This window comes from Mustela nigripes, chromosome 8 (assembly GCF_022355385.1).
Source record: "Mustela nigripes isolate SB6536 chromosome 8, MUSNIG.SB6536, whole genome shotgun sequence".
Lineage (NCBI taxonomy): Eukaryota > Metazoa > Chordata > Mammalia > Carnivora > Mustelidae > Mustela > Mustela nigripes.
Genome location: NC_081564.1, coordinates 16,790,320 through 16,808,479, shown reverse-complemented (window position 1 = coordinate 16,808,479; position 18,160 = coordinate 16,790,320). Strand labels below are relative to the sequence as shown.

Here is an 18,160-nt window from a genome sequence, read left to right as displayed (position 1 = left end):
GAGTCCTGGACCTCTGGCCTGGGCTGGGTCTCTCTAGAGGAAACAGCCTGTGTGCCTTTCTTCTGAGGCAATGGCCAGCCTCTTTCTCCAGGTGGTTTGGCTTCTTCCCAGTGTCCGGCCCTTGGCTCTTTGACTGCTATCCGTGAGCCAACTGTGAGTTGGCAGGTTTCTGAGAACTCATTTCCAGAAGAGGAAACTGAGGCCCAAACATGATGTCTGAGAAAGAAGCCTGGTGTCCGGTCCTATCTCTCCAGCTGTGTTGGCACATGTGTTCAGGTGGGACTGATGCCCTGAGTCTTCCCTGCTGGGCAGAGGGCTTAGGGTCTCCTGGAAGAGCCACATGCTCGTGACTTGGAGAGGCAAAGATATTTGTGCAGGTTCAAGGGAAATTAGGAGCAGAGTGGGACTGGAAGCCATGTCTCCCACCTCCCTCAGCACCTTGTTTGTGCCTCAATTTCCCCCACAGGAACATTCAAGGCTCAGGGTTTGGATGGGACAGAGAGAGCTGCTCTTGGGGTCTCTGTTTCCCCTGCCTATATATCCCCCTATAGGGTGATTGACAAACCTGGCCCACTGGAACCTGGATGTGGTCAAGTTTTTACTAGTCTGCAGAGAAACAGAGAGAGAGCATACAGACAACAGAATGAGTTTTTTCCTAAAGTAAGATGTTTTCAGCTGAGAAAGAGGTCTTTTTCCCACTGATTTTCGTTGGCATTAAGATCCCGGTTTTTTTTTTTTTTTTTCTGAAATGGTGGGGGCGGTAAAGGACAATTTTAATATTGCAACACTCTTACTTGGCATAGAAAGATGGGGGCTCTAGGCCAGTTTCAGAACTGGGAAACATAACTGGGTTCATGAAACCCCAAAGTTTGGAGTTCACTGAACTTAACACAGGATCTTGGGCTCCTTTGAGCTCAGGGAGGGTCAGGTAGGCAGAGATGTGGCTGAGGTCACATGATTGGAAAGTACTGAGAGACTGGGCCCTGGGCATGGAGGGGAAGGTTCCAGCAGCTAAAGCCAGAGCCAGACTGCAGAGCAGGGACTGTACCTGGCACATAGTAGTTGCTCATGATTACCACGTGAGTGCTCAGCACACAACTCAGAGTCAGGGCAGTGGCAGGGAGACAGAGGACTGGGTTCTGAGTTGGATAGCTGTTGTAGGTAGGGATTCCCCAAAGCAGAGCCTGAGGCAAGGATTTAGGTGAATGTGAGGTATTGAGTAAGTTCTGTAAGGCAGGGTTGAAATTCAGGGAGGTGAGTGAGGCAGGGTCACCCAAGTACAAACTTGGAGTCCATCTTTGTTTAAAATTGTGATATTTTGCTCATCATGCATTTTGTGCATTAGTTTCAATTTTTAAAAAATATGGAACTAGGCATGCCTGGGTGGCTTAGTCTGTTAAGCGTCTGATCTTTGGTTTTGGCTCCGTCCTGATCTCGGGATTGTGAGATGGAGCCTGGCGTCTGGCTCTGAGCTGAGCTGGGTGTGGAGCCTTCCTGAGATTTTCTCCCTCCTCCCACTTTGCCCCCCACCCCTCCCCCACTTGCATGCACTCTCTCTCCAAATCAATCAATTAATTAAAAAAATATGGAACTTAGTATTAAGATAATAAGATAATATAATTAACATAATGCTAGAATATGGAATTTGATTAATTAATTAAAAATATGGACCTAGGAGGTGCCTGGGTGGCTCAGTGGGTTAAGCCTCTGCCTTTGGCTCGGGTCATGATCTCAGGGTCCTGGGATTGAGTCCCGAGTCAGGCTCTCTGCTCAGCAGGGAGCCTGCTTCCCCTCCTCTCTCTCTCTGCCTCTCTGCCTACTTGTGATCTCTCTCTGTGAAATAAATAAATAAAATCTTTTTTAAAAAATATGGAACTAAAATATTATTTCTTCTGATTAGTGTATTTTGGAGCACAATCTTTATGCCTTCAAGGACAGAGCAGAGGAGGAACTCCGTAAAGAGGCAGTCTCAGGCAGAGACTAGCCTCAGCCTGGTCCCACGGGGAGCTCTGGAGCCTGAATTGTACTCCGTCTGTTGGGGAGAGGAGCCCCTGCTTAGCTCAGGGCCCTTCTCAGGAGAGGGGGCCAGCTGTCTGGTACTCTATAGCTGTGGGATGGGTGCCCTCAGTGAGGAAAGGGGATCTGAGCTGGGCCCCAACATCTACCACGACACTCTGTTTTTCTTTGAGAGATGGCAGTAAAACATTTGAATCATTTATAAGTGCTTTTGGCTGTTGGACTGTGTTTCTTTGCCTAGGAGGGTGCTGAGGCTTTGGGGACCCAGCTTCTATTCCTGTTATAGAATGGAGGAATGTATGAATGTTCTGGAGCAGGGAGGGCATTCTGGGTTGGGGAAGGGAAGGGGGAGGGAGCTGGTGTGGATATGGGCATGGCCCAGGGAGTTGAGCTCATTTCAGCTGCCAGCTCCTTTCCTGGGAGGTGGGAGCAGGGGGAGAGGAAAACCCAAGTGGGTTCGGTGTCTGTGATTCTGGCCAGGGAGGGAAAAGCAGAGAGAGGACGAAGAGGAAAGGAGGAAGGAGAGGGCTTTGCCCCCCAGTAAGCAGGCATGTAGTGAGGGTGATGGGAGGTGCCCTGCCTTTTCCTAAACTGGGAAGCTGAGGAGTGTTAAGCCCCTGAGGCCTGGGATATTTAGTCCTGAGTCCCAGAGCCCTGGAGACGGCTGGGCTTCTTGGTGGAACTCAGGATAAATACCACCAACCAAGTGTGACGTGCGTCCCAGGGCTCAGGGAGAGAGCACGGGGTTGGTTCCCTGACCACACCTTCCCTCCGGGGTTTTAGGGTGACACCAGGGTCCGTATGTTCTTGCTCAAATTCTGCTTCTGCTGCACACTGTACCAGTGTGTACACCGTCAGAGCTTAAATCCGAACTCCGTCTGTAATCACCTACTCCATACTGTAGCTGTGGGACCTTGGCAGGTTGCTTGGCCCCTCTGTTCCCTCAACTGTGAGATGGGGTGAGAATCAGGGCTGTGGGGAGGCTGGAACAAAGTAATGGATCGGAAGGATCCCAAGGGCTGCCAGTGATGGTTCTCGGGGCAGGCTCATGGCTCCTCACTGTGGGGGCCCTTGGAAACCTGCACCAGTTTCTTGGTTCTTGGCAGATGGATGAGGAAGCAAGGAGCAGGGAGACAAAGGCCCTTCTGTCTGCCACCTGGGGCCCTCCCTCTGGGAGGTGAGTTGGGAAGAAGTAAGAGCCCCGCGGAGGAGATGAGGACTCCTGCCTGGAAGTGGGATGGGCACCATGCTGTCTGCCAGGATTTGTTCATCATGAGCAATGGGTGGAAAATTATCTTGGATTCTTTCCTGAGGGGACAGGAAGGCTAGGGCCATCCATGGAGAGGAGAGGTTTCTCTACACCAGGAATGTGATCACTGATTTATTTTAAAACAGAATTAAAGTGGAAAACTTTCAGTTGATCATGGTTTGGGGCTGCTCATGGCTGCCCAGCCAGGCCCAGAATATGACTCCTCAGCAGCTCAGGCTCCAGCCTTTGACATGGAGAAGCTCTGGAAAAAGTGCCAGTTGGCCTGTCACTGCCCAGTTCTCTGGGGAGCCTTCCCCCTCCAGCCTGACTGGCTTCTTTTCTGGGAACCCACAGGGTCCAGATTTACCCTTTGGAGTTGGCAAGAGGGTTTTGGGCACGAATCTGTCTCCCTTGTACCAGAGATAGCTTCATATACCTGCAGAATCCATTCCTGATCCCTGATCCCCACGCGGCCCTGTATGTGATTGTTTTCTCCCTCTGATAAATCTGGGAACTGAGAACCAGAAGCTGGAACAGCCGGGACAGTCAGAATAAAAACCAAGAATGCCTGACTTCCTGTGACACCTCATACCACAGATGTGGCTTGGGCTCTCTGGGGACTGACAGTCTAAGAGGCTCCGAAGCATTTTCTTGACAGATTAAAACACAACATAGCCACTGCAAAGGGAGGCCTGAAGTCTTGTTTGCTCATCATGAAAGACAAGGGCTTGAGAGCCCCAGATGGTATTAGGAATTTGTAGGAAATGATACACACAAAGCATGTTGATTATATTTTAACACATATACAATAATGAATTATAGTAGTAAGAGACTAGAAACAAGTCAAGTGCTCAACCTGGGGAGATTGGATCAGTAAATGGTGGTTTAAAAAATTAATTAAAAAGTGTGTGTGTGTGTGTGTGTGTGTGTGTGTGTGTGTTTGTGTGTCTATATCCCAAAATGAATACTATGCAGCCATCAAAAAGGACAGGTACTTTTCCTACGTACTGATGGGACATGATCTCCAAGATGTATTGTTAGGTAAGAAAGGCAATTTGCAAAGTAGCATGTGTAATATACTACCTTTCATGCAAAATGGAGAGAAATAGAATATATGTTTGTGTTTACCCACAGAAATCCTGGAAGGGGATATGAGAAGCAAATGCTGATAGTTACAGAGGGGACTGGGTAGATGGTGGCGCGGTGGGAGCAAGGATTTGCATTCTAACTTTTTCATAATTTTAGATGGTTTTGAACATCACCAATCAGATGGGAGTTGTATTACCTAGTCAAAAAATTAAGTTACAAAACCAAGTGAGAATCAAAGGCCCAGTAGACTACTAAAAAGAGTTATTAGGAAGTATTATCTAACCTGTAATGACTTTTGCCACCCCTATCCCTGGACTGTGCCGTGAACACATTTGAGGTCTTAAATCTAGTGTGACCTGACTCTGGTTCCGCGGTGTCCCCCGGAGAACGTCCCTTCTGGCCCGCTTGGAGCCTAGCGAGGGTCCTATTTGGGTTTATGCTGGGCCCATGCTTCCCTCTAACATCCACATCATCTTGGTGGCCCCCTTGGCCATGGGTGGTCGACTCAAGAGACTTGCTTGTCTCGTTCCAAGAAAACCTTTGAACTCTTAAACTCTTGGTGAAATGTGTATAGGAAAAAATGTGTCCTTGTGGGCTCTCCCTGATGCTAATATCCAATGGACAGAGACTCTCTAGAGAAGATAATGACTGAAAACCCATGTGTCATTTGAGAAAACAACCTGATAGGGCTGTTAGCCAGTCTTTTCTCTGCCAGGACCTCCCCAAACACCGCTCCCACCCCACCACCCAACAGCCCGGGTGTTAAGTGATGCTTGCCGTTTCCTGTTAAAATGAGCCAAAGACATGAATGCGGCTCCACTGCATCTTCTGATCAGTGTGTGGTCCCCCGTTGCCCAGTGGCTCCAGCTTTCCTTCCCAGACCTGAGGCCCCTCACGTTTCCATAGGGCTCACACCTTGCTCCTAGCTCTGTGGTCTTTGGGAATCTTGGAAATAACCTAAGGCTGCCCTCTCTTCTCCAAGCTGCTTTGGACCACCCCCAGAAGGATGGCTGTTCGTGGGGCCCCTCCTTGGCCCACTCCGGTTTGAGTCCATAAGGCCTTCCTGAACCTTCTCAGGAGTCAGGCAGAAAGGTGGCTTTCAGCCTTTCCCCCTTCTGTCTGACTCTGAATCTGTATTTCCTTTGTCTTAGTCTTTCGTCCCTGCTCTCACCTTTTAGGTGCTTCCCTTACCCTCTCTGTCGACTCTGTCTCCCCGTTCCACGTCTTGCTGTCCCCTCCTCCCGTGCTCCCTGTTCCGCTGGATCCTCTCCCCTCTGTGAGGGGCTCGGCTGCCCCGCCCTCTTCCCATCGCCCTCTGTGTCCACCTCGGTGTCTTCCCCTGCTCCCACACCCCTGCCCCAGCCCAGATCGCCTGGCCCACCCAACCCCTACCCTGCTGGGCTTGCTGGACTCTTCCAGAGGGGGCACCCTTCCAGAGGGGGCACCCCTCCAGCTTCATGGGTGGGCCACCAGGGCAGCCGCATGGGGCTCAGAAGGGCCTGAGCTTGGTTTGACACCTCGGAGTTGCCGTCTTGAAACTCTTCGTACTTTTTGAATAAGCCGCCTGCTTGCTCACTTTGCATGGGGCCCCACAACGTAAGCAGCCTGCTCTGCTGAGGGGCGTGGACTTCCTGGGAGGGTCCAGGTTCTGGGCATGCTGCTGCCCCTCCCGCCCGCTAGTAACCACATCTGGACGTGTGCCAGCTTCCGAGGCGCTCCTACTATCAGCTGTCCTGCAACAACAGAAGGTAATTGCCAGATTCATTCCCATTTTACAGATGAGAGAAGCGAAGGCTCAGAGAGGCCAAAGTTCCTTGCCCCAGGGTCCAGAGCGAGAGCCTGCCTCTCAAATCCAGGCTTTCAGGCTGAGGCTGCAGACGCTCCGGCAGGCGCTCTTGTGTCTCTGAGCCAAGCCTCACTCTTTGCCTCTGTGAAATGGAGGAGGTGGGAGTAGCTGCCCCAGAGCAGAGCCAGGGGGCACCTAAACCTTGAATATTCTGGACAAGGTGCCTGGAAGGTACCTTTTTACACAGTTGCCCCAGCCTCTCTGTACCTATTTTCTTGTCTGCCAAGTGGGGGTCATGGGAATGTGAGGACCCAGATCAGTGCTCAGCACAGGGTCCAGCACGGGTGGGCAGGCAGGGTCTGCGCTCAGAAGCTTCTGGCCGCCCTCCCTCTGGGGCAGAGGATGGGGTGATTTGTGAGTAGGAAAGCCATATTGTCCAGACTGGGGCACTGTGAGAGGAAAAGCAGCACTCTTAATAAGCATGTTGAGATAAGAGCCCCAGGCCAGGATATAGGGTCACTACATAGGCGCTGTGAGCATCTTGGGCCTGGTAACAGGAAAGCAAGCATTGGGGAGGGAGCAGAACCACACCCCAGGCCTGCCTCCAGCTAGTAGGGACTGGGGCTGGGGTCTAGCATTTGCCACAGAATGGTGTGCCACTTGCTCTGGCTCATAACATCAAGACATCTGTTCAGGGAGAAGCAGGATCAGGGAGGGCGCCTCAAAGACCACACAGTTCAGGCCCGCTCCCAGATATTCTAGAAATGTCTTCCAAGGAAACCGGCAATGCGTAAACCGGGTCTAAACACTCCTGCCCGGGCCCAGCTGAGAAAATGGGCTCTTAAGGAACTGCCCTTTGGGGTCAGGCTACCAGCACGGAGGGAGGGCGCTGTATTTAAGCCACAAACATCTGGATTCCTGTCCTAAAACGAGCAGAACCTCGAGCCTGTGTCCACAGTCAGGGCATCGGTGAGGACAGTGATCACCACACACCTTGTCCTTTCTGAAGGCACCTCCGGAGAAAAGTCCTTCTGCCCCCTGGTCCCAGGAAGGCCTCCCATTCCCCGGAGTGGGTTTGTTTTTAGCCGGAGGCACGTGACCGCTGGGACCAGTTTTCGTTTCCGAGACTAGGAGTCTGGGAGTCCGCGGCGTGGCCCACCCAAGCTAAGCATGTAGGACATTACTTATCGTCTGCATTTTTCCCCTCAGCCCTGGCTCAGCTTTCTGTCTCCACCCACGTTCCCTTCCTCCTTACACTCTCACTTTTAATTTATGATCCCTTGTATATGTGAGTCTTTGAGATTTTTTTTTTTCCCTCCCTTCTGGACCAAGTCAAAACATAAGCAAACACACAGACAAACCTGCAAGCAAAAACATCCTGTAGCACTCTTCCTTCTGCCTGGACAGAGAACATCCCAGCCGGTGAGAGCCAGAAGGCAAGGGGTTAAGCATGTTGCAGAGGAAGTGCTGGCCCACGTTAAAAGTGAGGAAGTGACCCTCATTTGGGGGCAGGGGTGGGAAGGAGGTGGCCAGCTTATCCCGTGTGACTCTAGGGGGGCTTAACCAGGCTTGAGGCGAGTATGACAGGTTGCTCCGAGTTCAGTTTAGTCCAAAAAGGAAGAGCTTTCTAATGACTCGATGGGTTTTTCTGGAAGTTCTGCTGGGGAGGGCTTGGGAGGGGGGTAAGAAAAAGGAGTGACCTGCCCTAGAACATGGCAGAACCCAGGGCGAGTTTATTTTGGATTCTTTTATTTCTGAGTATTGACCCGGGGGCCCAGGGGATTCCTGAGGGGCGGCCCCAGGGGCAGGCTCCCCTCATTTCCAGGCAACGCTAGGCAGCGAGACTGGCTGTGGGCACCCCTGCACGATGTCGCCTGCGTACTGGTTCCTTGGGCGCAAAGACTTGTGTCTCGTCCCCGCGTGAGGTGAACTCTGCCAGACACGATTCTTTGCACACCTTCCTCTCTGCGGCATTCCCACACCTAGCCTGGCGCCTGGCCCACCGCAGAGATTTGTCACAGTAATCGAATGAAGAAAACAGCTTCTGGTGGCAGAGCTAGAATTCCAACTCGGTATTATCTGCCTCCAGAAATAGCTCTCTGTAAACATAACAGCCAGGGGCATGTGAGTTGGGGCCAGGATCGTTACCTACGGAGGCTGCCCGATCCATCCTGGTTTGCCTGGAACGTTCTGGAAGCACTGCCTCACAGGACACCCCCAAACTGGATGGCTGATCTCCTATACACCCTGTGCTGGGGATCCCATGTAGTTTTTACAAGGACCAACCTTGCAGATGAGGCGATGGCCCTGTGGCCCGAGGTGGCATGGCAGGCGTGGGTCTGGGCCGGCCTGAGCATCTGGCTTTGCTGCTGCCTGGTGAGGCTTACGCTGTAACCGGAGCGGGGCAGACTCCTCCATCCTAAAGCCTCTCCAGCAACGGCTTTGGAGATCCTGGAATTTCCTTTGGGCTCCAATCAGCTGTTTTTTCCGTTGAGGGCGGAGGGGCAGTTTTCCCAGCAAGACCCTTCCTTAGGGCAAGGCTGGAGTGTTGCCTTGGGAAAGGTGACGGCGCAGTGACGGGGTCGAGGGGGAGGGCAGCCTGTTCCTCCTCCCCCCATGCCTGGGAACAGGGTGGGATCTCAGGCTCCCCTGTCCCAGTTGCTGGCAGCAGCGCCTGCCCTTTTGTCAGCCGCCTGGGCTGGAGCCAGGGAATTCTAAGGGGCCAGAACCTGCCTAGATGCCCCGGGGCCCCTGTGCCCAGGGCCAGCAGCCTGGGCAGGGTGCAACTGCGCAGCTCACGGCTCCAGGATCTCTCGGGGCTCCACCCGGCTGAACGGGACTCTGCAGCCCCTGCCTGTCCAGGAGCCTGGTGAGTGGCGACTATTTTCCAGAGTTGGGTGAGTCTAGTCACCAAGGGCTCTTGGAGGTGGGGTTGGGGAATGTGTGAGACGCGGTGGCCCTGCCAGCCCTGGGCCCGGGTGGGGGTCAGGAGGCATAAGAACACAGGGCTCTGTGCCCAGGGATCTCTAGCAGGCAAGTCACAGAATATCAGGTACAGTCACAGCGACCGCAGGTAGGGCCCCCGTGTCAAGGCAGACCCAAGTTTAAATCCCATCTCTGCCCCTTCCTGGCTCTGGGATCTTAGGCGAGTGGTCTTGCTTCTTTGTGTCTCAGTTTTCCACATCTGCAAGATGGGACTGCAAAAGCCCACGTGGGTGCATTGTTCTGAGAAGAGGTACTGGGTGCACAGTGGGCACCCAAGACGTGGGAGTTAATGTCTCATGCCAGCCTTTTGGTTTCTGCTACTCTCAGCTCAGAGCTGTGCTCCAAGACCCCAAGACGGGAGAGGGCTTCTGAGTCCGTGCATAGAAGCTTGCTAGTGAGATGTGAGGGAAGTCTGACAGACAAGAAAGGCTCATCACAGCCTTACAGTAGAAGGGCCGTCTTACCCTCCGGATGCTTGGACATGCTGTGACAGGACAGACGGATATTTCAACCAGCCTCATGGATTGCTGCTGGGATCTGTTAGAACAGACCCAAGTTCCAGGCGTGGCTGGTGATCCTGATCCTGTGCCTTCCAGAGTCCCAGTTTCAGCACCTGTTAGGTGGGGATGGTAAACCCCCCATCTCTGGGGGCCTTGTCTGGAGGCTGGGAGATAAGGAAGGCCAGATCGAGCCAGACGCCTGGCTGTCCCAGCAGGAGCATTTGCTTTCTTCTCGCTACCACTGCTGGCTGCTCTGCCTGGGTTCCTAACAGAGTGCCCAGTGGGACTGGGGGGAGCAGAGGGAACCAGACAGGGCCTCTCCAGGCAGAGGAATCTGCCCGGGTAAGGGCCCCAGAGGTCTCGAACACTGTGCTAGGAGGCACTGGGCTCCTGGTGCACAAGGGAGCAGGTGGGATTAGAAGGACTTGGACTCTGCGGTCCTTCACTCCTCAGCCCGGGTAGCCCTCCTTGACCCAGGGCCCTGCAGCCCTGTGCTGGGTCAGTGACCCGAGGTTGCTGACATTACCCAGGCTGGCCAAGGGGAACAGATACCAGTGCTCACATTCAGGGGGCCTCTCTTCCTCTCTTTGTGGCTTTTCTGCATCTGGGCTCCTGCCCTGTGCTGCTTTTCCCCGCCTCAGCCTCTCCTCCCTGGAGCTTTGTAAGCACACAGCGCTCCCCACAACTGGAACTCCACCCTCTCCCGGGGTCCCAGCTCCCTGCTGCAGCTCCACTGTCCCCTCAGCCCCCTCTAGGATGCAAACCCTCAGCTAGAACCACTCCCTCCCTCTTCCCTGCTCCTGCCATGTCCCCTACAGATGTCTGCCACAACCCTGTAAGTCCCCATTCTAATCCCACTTCTGCAGTTTCCTGGCTGGGCAGGGGCAAGCTACTTAACCTCAGTGAGTTTCTCCTCCTTCATCTGTAAATGGGGCTAATAATAAAATAATAGTTCTCACCTCCCAAGACTGACACAGAGACTGAGCTAGTAACATGAAAATGCCACACACATAAGAAGCTTTCAAATTTATTTAACACATTTTTTTTTTTTTTATGGAGTGCACACCGTGTGTCACTTATGACTTAAGGGGCTGGGGTGCAGCCGTGGCCAGAACAGGCCACAGTGGCCACAGCCTCTGCCCTCAGTAAATGTCAGCTCTGACTCGGGCATCTATTTGCATGACTGCTTTTCCCAGCTCCCCGCAGCTGGGTGGACAGGGATGGGGGGGTGTGGGGTGGGGTGCGGGTGGGGAGGGATGTTGTCTAATTCATCTGTGTGTCAGATTCCCAGCTCAAGGCCTGGTCTTGCTTGCTTGTGTAGGGAAGCCCTTCACAAGCCCTCTGGGCTTCCCTTGACATTCCTGATTTCCCTGGAGAGTTGATTGCACCTGAAGGGGAGCCCCTTCCTTCAGCAGTGGGACATTGTAGGGTCAGGCAAGCAAGTCTGTGAGGCTCTAGATCTCTCTCTGTCTCAAGCTGCTGCCATTTTGGATGATTCCGGCACTGTAGCAGTGAGGTCCCTCCTCAACGTTGAGATATCAGAGCTGGAACAGCGCGTGTGAAGCAGGGTTCTCTTGGTGGCAGGGGACAGGACCCCAACTCAAACTGGCTAAAGCAGGAAGGGGAATACATCGGTTGGGGGGAATTCATCTGTCCAGCAAGTGTTTCAGGCATGTTTGGTCTCTCTCCATCTTGGAGGTCTGCTTCCTTCCATATTGGTCTTGTTTTCTGGTGGAATTTGCCCAAGGGGTGACAAGAGTCTCACGGAAGGCTCTCACTGGCCCACTTCAGGCCCCTGTGCCCAATTCCTGAAACAGTCATTGGTGGCCAGGGGATGGGGTATTCTCATTGGCCAGGCTTGGAGCAGGGGGCGGGGTTATCTCCTTCCAAGCCCCTCAGCCTGAGGAGGCAGAGGGAGGGCTGGCTTTCCACAAAGAAGAGATGGTCGGGTCACTCCCCAGAGGGACCCAGGAATGGGCACCACCGGGGGGCAAGTAGAAGTCCAGAAGCTGTCTCTGGATTCCAGGGGCTCCTCATCAAAATCTTAGGGTTTGCTAAGCTAAGGTTTGCTGAAGGTTACCAGGAAGGGGTACTTCTAGAGAGAAAGGCAGCATTTCTTCTGTTAGGGGAGTGAGTTATATTTGATTCCTTTCTGGGACCATACACCAGGAAGGAGGAAGGGAGCAGACGTTGCTGGCCCCCTACCCTGTGCCACACACTGCTAAGCTCTGCGTGCTTCACGACACCAGAAACAAGCATGGGTTGTGGAAGGAAACTCCAGAGTGGTGAGCAGGGAGGAATAGAGTGGATGCCCACATCTCAATCCTGGTTCTGCCCCTTCCTAACTGCGTGGCCCCAGGCAGATTGCTTGACCTCTCTGTGCCTCAGCTTCTTCATCTTTTTTTTTTTTTTTTAAAGATTTTATTTATTTATTTGACACAGATCACAAGTAGGCAGAGAGGCAGGCAGAGAGAGAGAGGGGAGAAAGCAGGCTCCCTGCTGAGCAGAGAGCCCGATGCGGGACTCGATCCCAGGACCCTGAGATCATGACCTGAGCCAAACGCAGCGGCTTAACCCACTGAGCCACCCAGGCGCCCCAGCTTCTTCATCTTGAAATGGGAGCAGTAATACCCTCTGTGCCGTTACTGTCTAGATTGCACGAGCTTATGTGTTGAAGTATTTAGAACGACATCTGGTGCATTGCAAACTTCCAGTGAATGTTGGTCATTGTTTTAGTCTGTCTTGGTGGCTATAACGAAAATATAAACTAGGTGGCTTATAAACCACAGAAATTGATTTCTCACTGTTCTGGAGGCTGGGAAGTCCAAGGTCAGGGTGCCGCCAGATGTGGTGGCTGGTGAGGCCCTGCCGCCTGCTTCATCGATGGCTGTCTCCTCGCTGACCATGGAACTGGGACTCTCTCTGTGGGGTCTCTTATGGAAACACTCATCCCATTCATGGGGCTCCACCCTCAAGACCTCATCACTTCCCAAACGCCCCACTTTCTCATACCCTCACATTAGGAATGAGGCTCCAACATGTGAATTTGGCAGGAGGACAGAGTTCACGCCACTCGTTATCGTTACTACTTTTATGGCAATTAATTGGGGGGAAGGGAATAGAAAGTGCAACTCTTATGGTGGAATTCAAGGCATAGCAGCGGGGGTTTATCAGATGTCAGTTTGGTGTGGGGGAGGATGCCTTTCTGGAATCCAAAAACCAGACCCAGAACGCTGCTCCTTTGGCTATATCCATACTCATCTCCTGGGGGTCTCCACACTTACCTGCCTCACACCCCTGTCTTAGGTGTGCATATTTATTTTGTGAGTTGCTGGTTCTGGCTGCCCCTTGGCATTACTCATCCCCACCCCCCATGCTGAAAGGCCCCAGGTCAGTGAGACTGAGAGATGAGGAATCAGCATTATCATGGCGACCAGATTGCATCCATGGCTTCAGGGGCTCTGGGAGCAGATGAGTCTCAGTCCCCGGGACTGGCCAGTGTGGGCCCCTCTCTGTGACCTGGCTTCTCCCCTGAAGCCTCATCTGGGTATCTCTGGTCCCCACTTGTCTGCCCATCTAAGACCTTTCTTAGAGTATTGGCTGTCGCCATGGAAACAACTCTTGAGGCAAAACTGCCCACATGGGCTAAGGAAAAGGAAATAGGGAGATTACCAGATTCCCCCACTCTCTGAGGGGACCCCAATTCCTATAGCCTCCAAAGACTGCTACTTCTGACTGGACTTGGAACTAGCAGAAGGATCCTTACCCAGCTCACAGGGCCCCTTGCTTGTCTCCTGCCTCCAGCCTCCCCTCCTCCAGCACAGCCCCCATATCAGTTGTATGAGTTAGAACTGGGGTCATTTGAGAAAAATGGACACCCCTCTGCTCAAAAACCATCCATGGCTCCCTATTGCCCCCAGGGAAATGTTGCTGCTTTGCAGGGTCTTCTTCGCATAGCCCTCCCTCCTGCCATCCCACTCCACACGCACTCCCACCACGCTTGATCAAGCCTCTGTGCCTTTGCACACAGTTCTGTCTGCACAGATGCCCCCCTCCTTCTGTGGCTCCACTTAGCAAAGGCTTTGCACCCTCCAAGGCTCAGGCCAAATGTCACCTCCACCAAGAAGCTTCCTCTGATTTCCCCAACCAACTTGCCTTTGATTGGTACAGAGCCAGGGTCAAAAACTTGGTTGCTAATGGCCAGGAAGGGGACACAATGAGTAATGTTGGGACTATGTTGTCACTTCTGCAAAGAGATATGCACCCTCCCATTACAGCTAGAAGTGAGAATGACTTGACCCATCTTTCTCACCAGATCTCTCTGATCTCTATACCAGCAGGACCCAGGGCAAACTCTATGGTGAACTGCCACTGGCTCATAGCCACAGAATCAAGAAGGTATTAGGGAGGGGTGGAGATGGCAGAGAACCCCATCCTGTTTGTGATGCAGCCCAATATGGCCAGTTCACTGGAAGTCTGGACTTTAGATGCTCTGAGGAGCATCAACCATGCCCCTGTGCCCACCTCCCCTACATGAGGGCAGAGACTGGGCCATCTCACACCCACAGCTTCTAGCAAGGAGTGTGGCACTTAGAAGGTGTTTACTAGCAGCCTTTTGAATCAATGTTTGAATGCATAGATCTGTGCCATTTCCTGAACCTGTCAAACCTGCTCCTGCCACAGGGCCTTTGCACTTACTATTTGTACTGCCTTCAATCAGATAGTCACACGTCTCCCTCTTCTTATATTCAAGTTTCTGCTCAAAGGTCACCTTCTCAGAGAGGTCTTCTTTGAGCACTCAACCTAAAAATAATACCCTCTCCCCCATCTCTATGCTCCATACCTCTTGTTTTCTCTTTATAAGATTTTATTTATTTATTTGACAGAGAGAGAGACAGCGGGAGAGGGAACACATGCAGGGGAGGCAAGAGAGGGAGAACCAGGCTCTCTGCTGAGCAGGGAGCCCGATGTGGGACTCGGTCCCAGAACCCTGGGATTGTGACCTGAGCCAAAGGCAGGCACTTAACGACTGAGCCTCCCAGGCTCTCCACCCCATTCCCCGTTATAGTTTTTCTGTAGCACATCCCACCACCTGCCACTGTAATCATTTTATTTTTCCATCATTTACATAGTGTTTCCGGTGAGCCAGGCCTGCTTCTAAAACACTGACAATGTAAACTCATTTAATCCTTAGAACAACCCTGTGAGGGTGGAGCTGCATCCCTGCTAGTTTTCAGATGAGGGAGCTGAAGCACAGAGAGGTATGGTGACATGCCCGAGGACACACAGCTGGTGATTGGCAGAGCAGGGATTCAGACCCAGGCTCTCTGGCTCCAGGGGTGATGGCCTTCTTCATCGTGCCTTTGTTTATCTGTTTGTTCCCATCCCCCCACCCCCCCTGGAGAATGCCAGCCCCCTCAGTTCCCAGATCCAGGCTTGGAGCCTAATAGATGTTTAATAAATATTTCTTGGAAGGTTAGAGCAAAGGAAACAGGAGAATCTGAGAACTGGAGGGAAGAATCTCCGGCCTTCAGAGCTCTCTGTTAGCCCAATGTCAAGGCCATCTTGCCGGAACTTTCTCAGCCTCCCGGAGGGTTTGAGTCAGCCTGTCTGGGAGAGGCCCCAACCCAGCCTCTCTCACCCTCCCTCACCCTCCAATAGGGCCTCTGTTTTCTGACCTCTCCCAGGCCAAGGTGCCAAACCACACTTCTGGAACCCCAGGCCCATGCTGAGCACACTTCCTCCTGTGACAGGGCCACGGAGGAGAACGTTCCAGGCCGGAGGCAGGAAGTCTCAGAAACAAGGTGACCTGGAGTGAACAGGGCTGTTGGGCAGCCAGGGAGGGGCCCGGCAGGGCTGTTCTCCACCAGATGTGCTGGAAGCCTCAGCGTGGCTCAGGGGACAAGCAAACAGGACACAAGGAAAAGGCTAGAAAGGGGCCCAGGCTCCAGCGCTGCAGCCTGTCAGTGACCCAAGCATAGCCAGCACGCCCCGACATTTGACCCTGTTCGGAGGGCTTCCAGAGAAGGCGCGTGCCCTCCCAACTTCTCCTTGGACCTTCAAATAGCAGGTCTGCCAAGGTAGCAGTGGGAATGCAGTTCCCAGGCTTTACCTTGCCCATGGTGTTTGTAAGTCCTTGTGGTTGTGATAAGCACTCTGCCCGCAGCTTCGCCAGCCTCGTTTCACTGAATGCTCACAGCTCCTGGAGGCAGATGCCAGGGATGGGGCTCAGAGAGGTGAAGCAACTCGTACCAGATCACACAGCCTGCAAGGGCCAGAGCTGGGATCCAATCCTAGCTCTAAGTGGGTTGGAACCAGGTTCCAGGAAAGACCACAAGAGAAGCCAGATTCTACCCATTGCTCACTTGTCAGGGTAACCTGGGGAAAGATCATGAAACTTGTTTGAATTTCAGTTTTCCCATCTGTCAAATGGGAATAAGGGGAACTCAGCATCACGTGAGACCCTGCAAGGGCTGACTGTGTTGCTAGGTGCATCCCGTCGGGCCTTCTCCTTGATCTTCACAGCCTGCAGGGTGATCTCCATGCCCCAGAAGCAGAAATGGGGGGTTAGAGATGTGGGGAACGGGTCTAAGACCTCACAGCCTGGGGCTGGCTCTGGGTGACGCTGTGCAGCTCTGTGTGGACCGATGCAGGACAATAGCTTGGGTTCAGCGGAGAGATTTCACCAAGTGCAAAACCTCCTCGTGGAGGATGTGGGGACGCAGGATGGGGGAAGAGACTGAGCTGAGGGTGGCGATGGCAGTGGCCAGGGCAGCTGTCTGATCCCGCAGGAGGAGGCTCAGAGGAACGGCTGCCTGCGGCCTGGCTCCCATCCCTCCTCTGCCCCCAGGCACATTCCAGGCTGGTTTTCAAGTTCCGTTGGTTTCTAGAAGTGCGGCTCTTTGCTTCAGTTCAGAATCTGCTGGCTGGATTCAGCCAAGCTTTCTCTTCACCCGGGGACAGGGATGCTGCTGGTTCTCCCAGATAAGCACCGTCTGAATTTTCTCCACAAATGTTTGCTGAGCACCTGCTGGGTTGTGGGGGGCACTGTGTCCACCCATGTTATTGTTTCATGACCCGCTCATGAGAACTCTAAGAGGGAGGTTGTACCATCAGCCCCATTTTACAGACGGGAACACTGAACCTTGGAAAAGAGATCATTTGTACCTAGTTGCTTAACTAGGAAGGGCCTTTGAGCTTGGTGGGTAGCTTGGAAGAGGGGGTGAGCCTGAGACCACCTTGTCACAGTCAAGAAGGACCCCAGACTTCCTCAGAGGTTGGGGAAGGGGAGGCTTCTAATCAACCTTCAACCCCTGGGCCAGAAATCTTAGAACTGCAAGGAGTCCCAAGAGATGATTTTACTCAGACTCCCTGATTTTCTGAAAGGAAGGTTTTACCTTTTTTTTTTTTTTTTAAAGATTTATTTATTTATTTGAGAGAGAGAGAAAAAACGTGGTAGGGAGGGGCAGAGGGACAGGGAGAGAGAGAGAGTCTTAAGCAGACTTCATGCTGAGCCGAGCCAGACACAGGGTTCGATCCCACAACCCTGAGATCAGGGCCTGAACCGAAGCGAGAAGTCAGACGCTTAACCGATTGTCCCACCCAGGCACCGCTGAAAGGAAGGCTTTAATATTACCATTTTATAAGCAACCCAACCACGTGTGGCCCCTCAGAGAGGGAAAGTGACTTTCGCGGGGTCACACTGCATGGAGCTGAGCCACACTGTCTTTTTACCAGCACAAGACAGACCCGTGCCCCATTCGACTACAGCATTTTTTTTTAACCCTGGAAGGGAGACTTTGACACCATCTACTCCAACCTCCTTGTTGCACAGATGGGGAAACCAAGGCCCCCAGAGTGTCAGGGGTTTATTTAAGGACATGTGCCAAGCAAAACCAGTAGAAGTATAAAGACCTTTGCCTCTCAGTAGCCCTGTGATCCCGGGTAAGACTCAAGCTCGCTAGGCCTCTGCTTCAACTCTAAAAGGGTCATAATAATGCCCATCATCCCACAGGGTTTGTGTGAGGGGGCGTACGTAAGGTGCTTCTCAGCATCCTGGCACCCGTAGTAGGTGCTCAGTAAAATATCATTATTTTGATGATGATTATTAATACTATTTAAACTTGACACTCTGGGCTCCTGGGCTCCTTTCAGGGGTGGTCTGCCTGGTCTCATACCCGGCCTGGGGCTCTGGTGTGAGTTTCAGGAGCTACAAAGAAGGAGGGAGGGACCAGAGCCTGGAAACAAGAGCTCCAGAAGCAGGAGCCCGGGGCATAGCTTGCTTGTTCCTGTCTCCCACATAGGTTGGGGCCCTGCTGATGGAGAAGGTTCCTTTGGCCGCCAGTTCCCAGGGGTCTCAGGAGGCAGGGGAGAAGCCACACCTGGGGGCAGTATCAGATTCACTCTGGCCTTCAGAGCTGAAGGGGCTGTGCTGGCTTGGACTTGGGGCAGGAGCTGTGATGATGACTTCTGGGGAGCACCCAAGAGTCCCTGGGAGTGAAGGTTCCAAGCCCACGCTGTGAGCAGGACCCTGAG

The 18,160-nt window shown here is 52.9% G+C and overlaps 1 protein-coding gene across 4 annotated transcripts in view; it reads left to right on the top strand.

Annotated features, from left to right (window-relative positions):
- CMKLR1 (chemerin chemokine-like receptor 1) overlaps nucleotides 1-18,160 on the top strand; it is a 45,543-nt gene that overhangs the window by 13,755 nt on the left and 13,628 nt on the right. Inside the window, exon 1 of one of the 4 annotated variants that reach the window (XM_059408610.1) lies at nucleotides 8,299-9,009. The exons of 2 other annotated variants lie outside the window; for them this stretch is intronic. The gene's annotated coding sequence lies outside the window, so the exon portion shown is untranslated. Of the gene's footprint in view, nucleotides 1-8,298; nucleotides 9,038-18,160 lie in introns of those variants that run through there. One more of the 4 variants, XM_059408611.1, reaches the window with a different exon arrangement.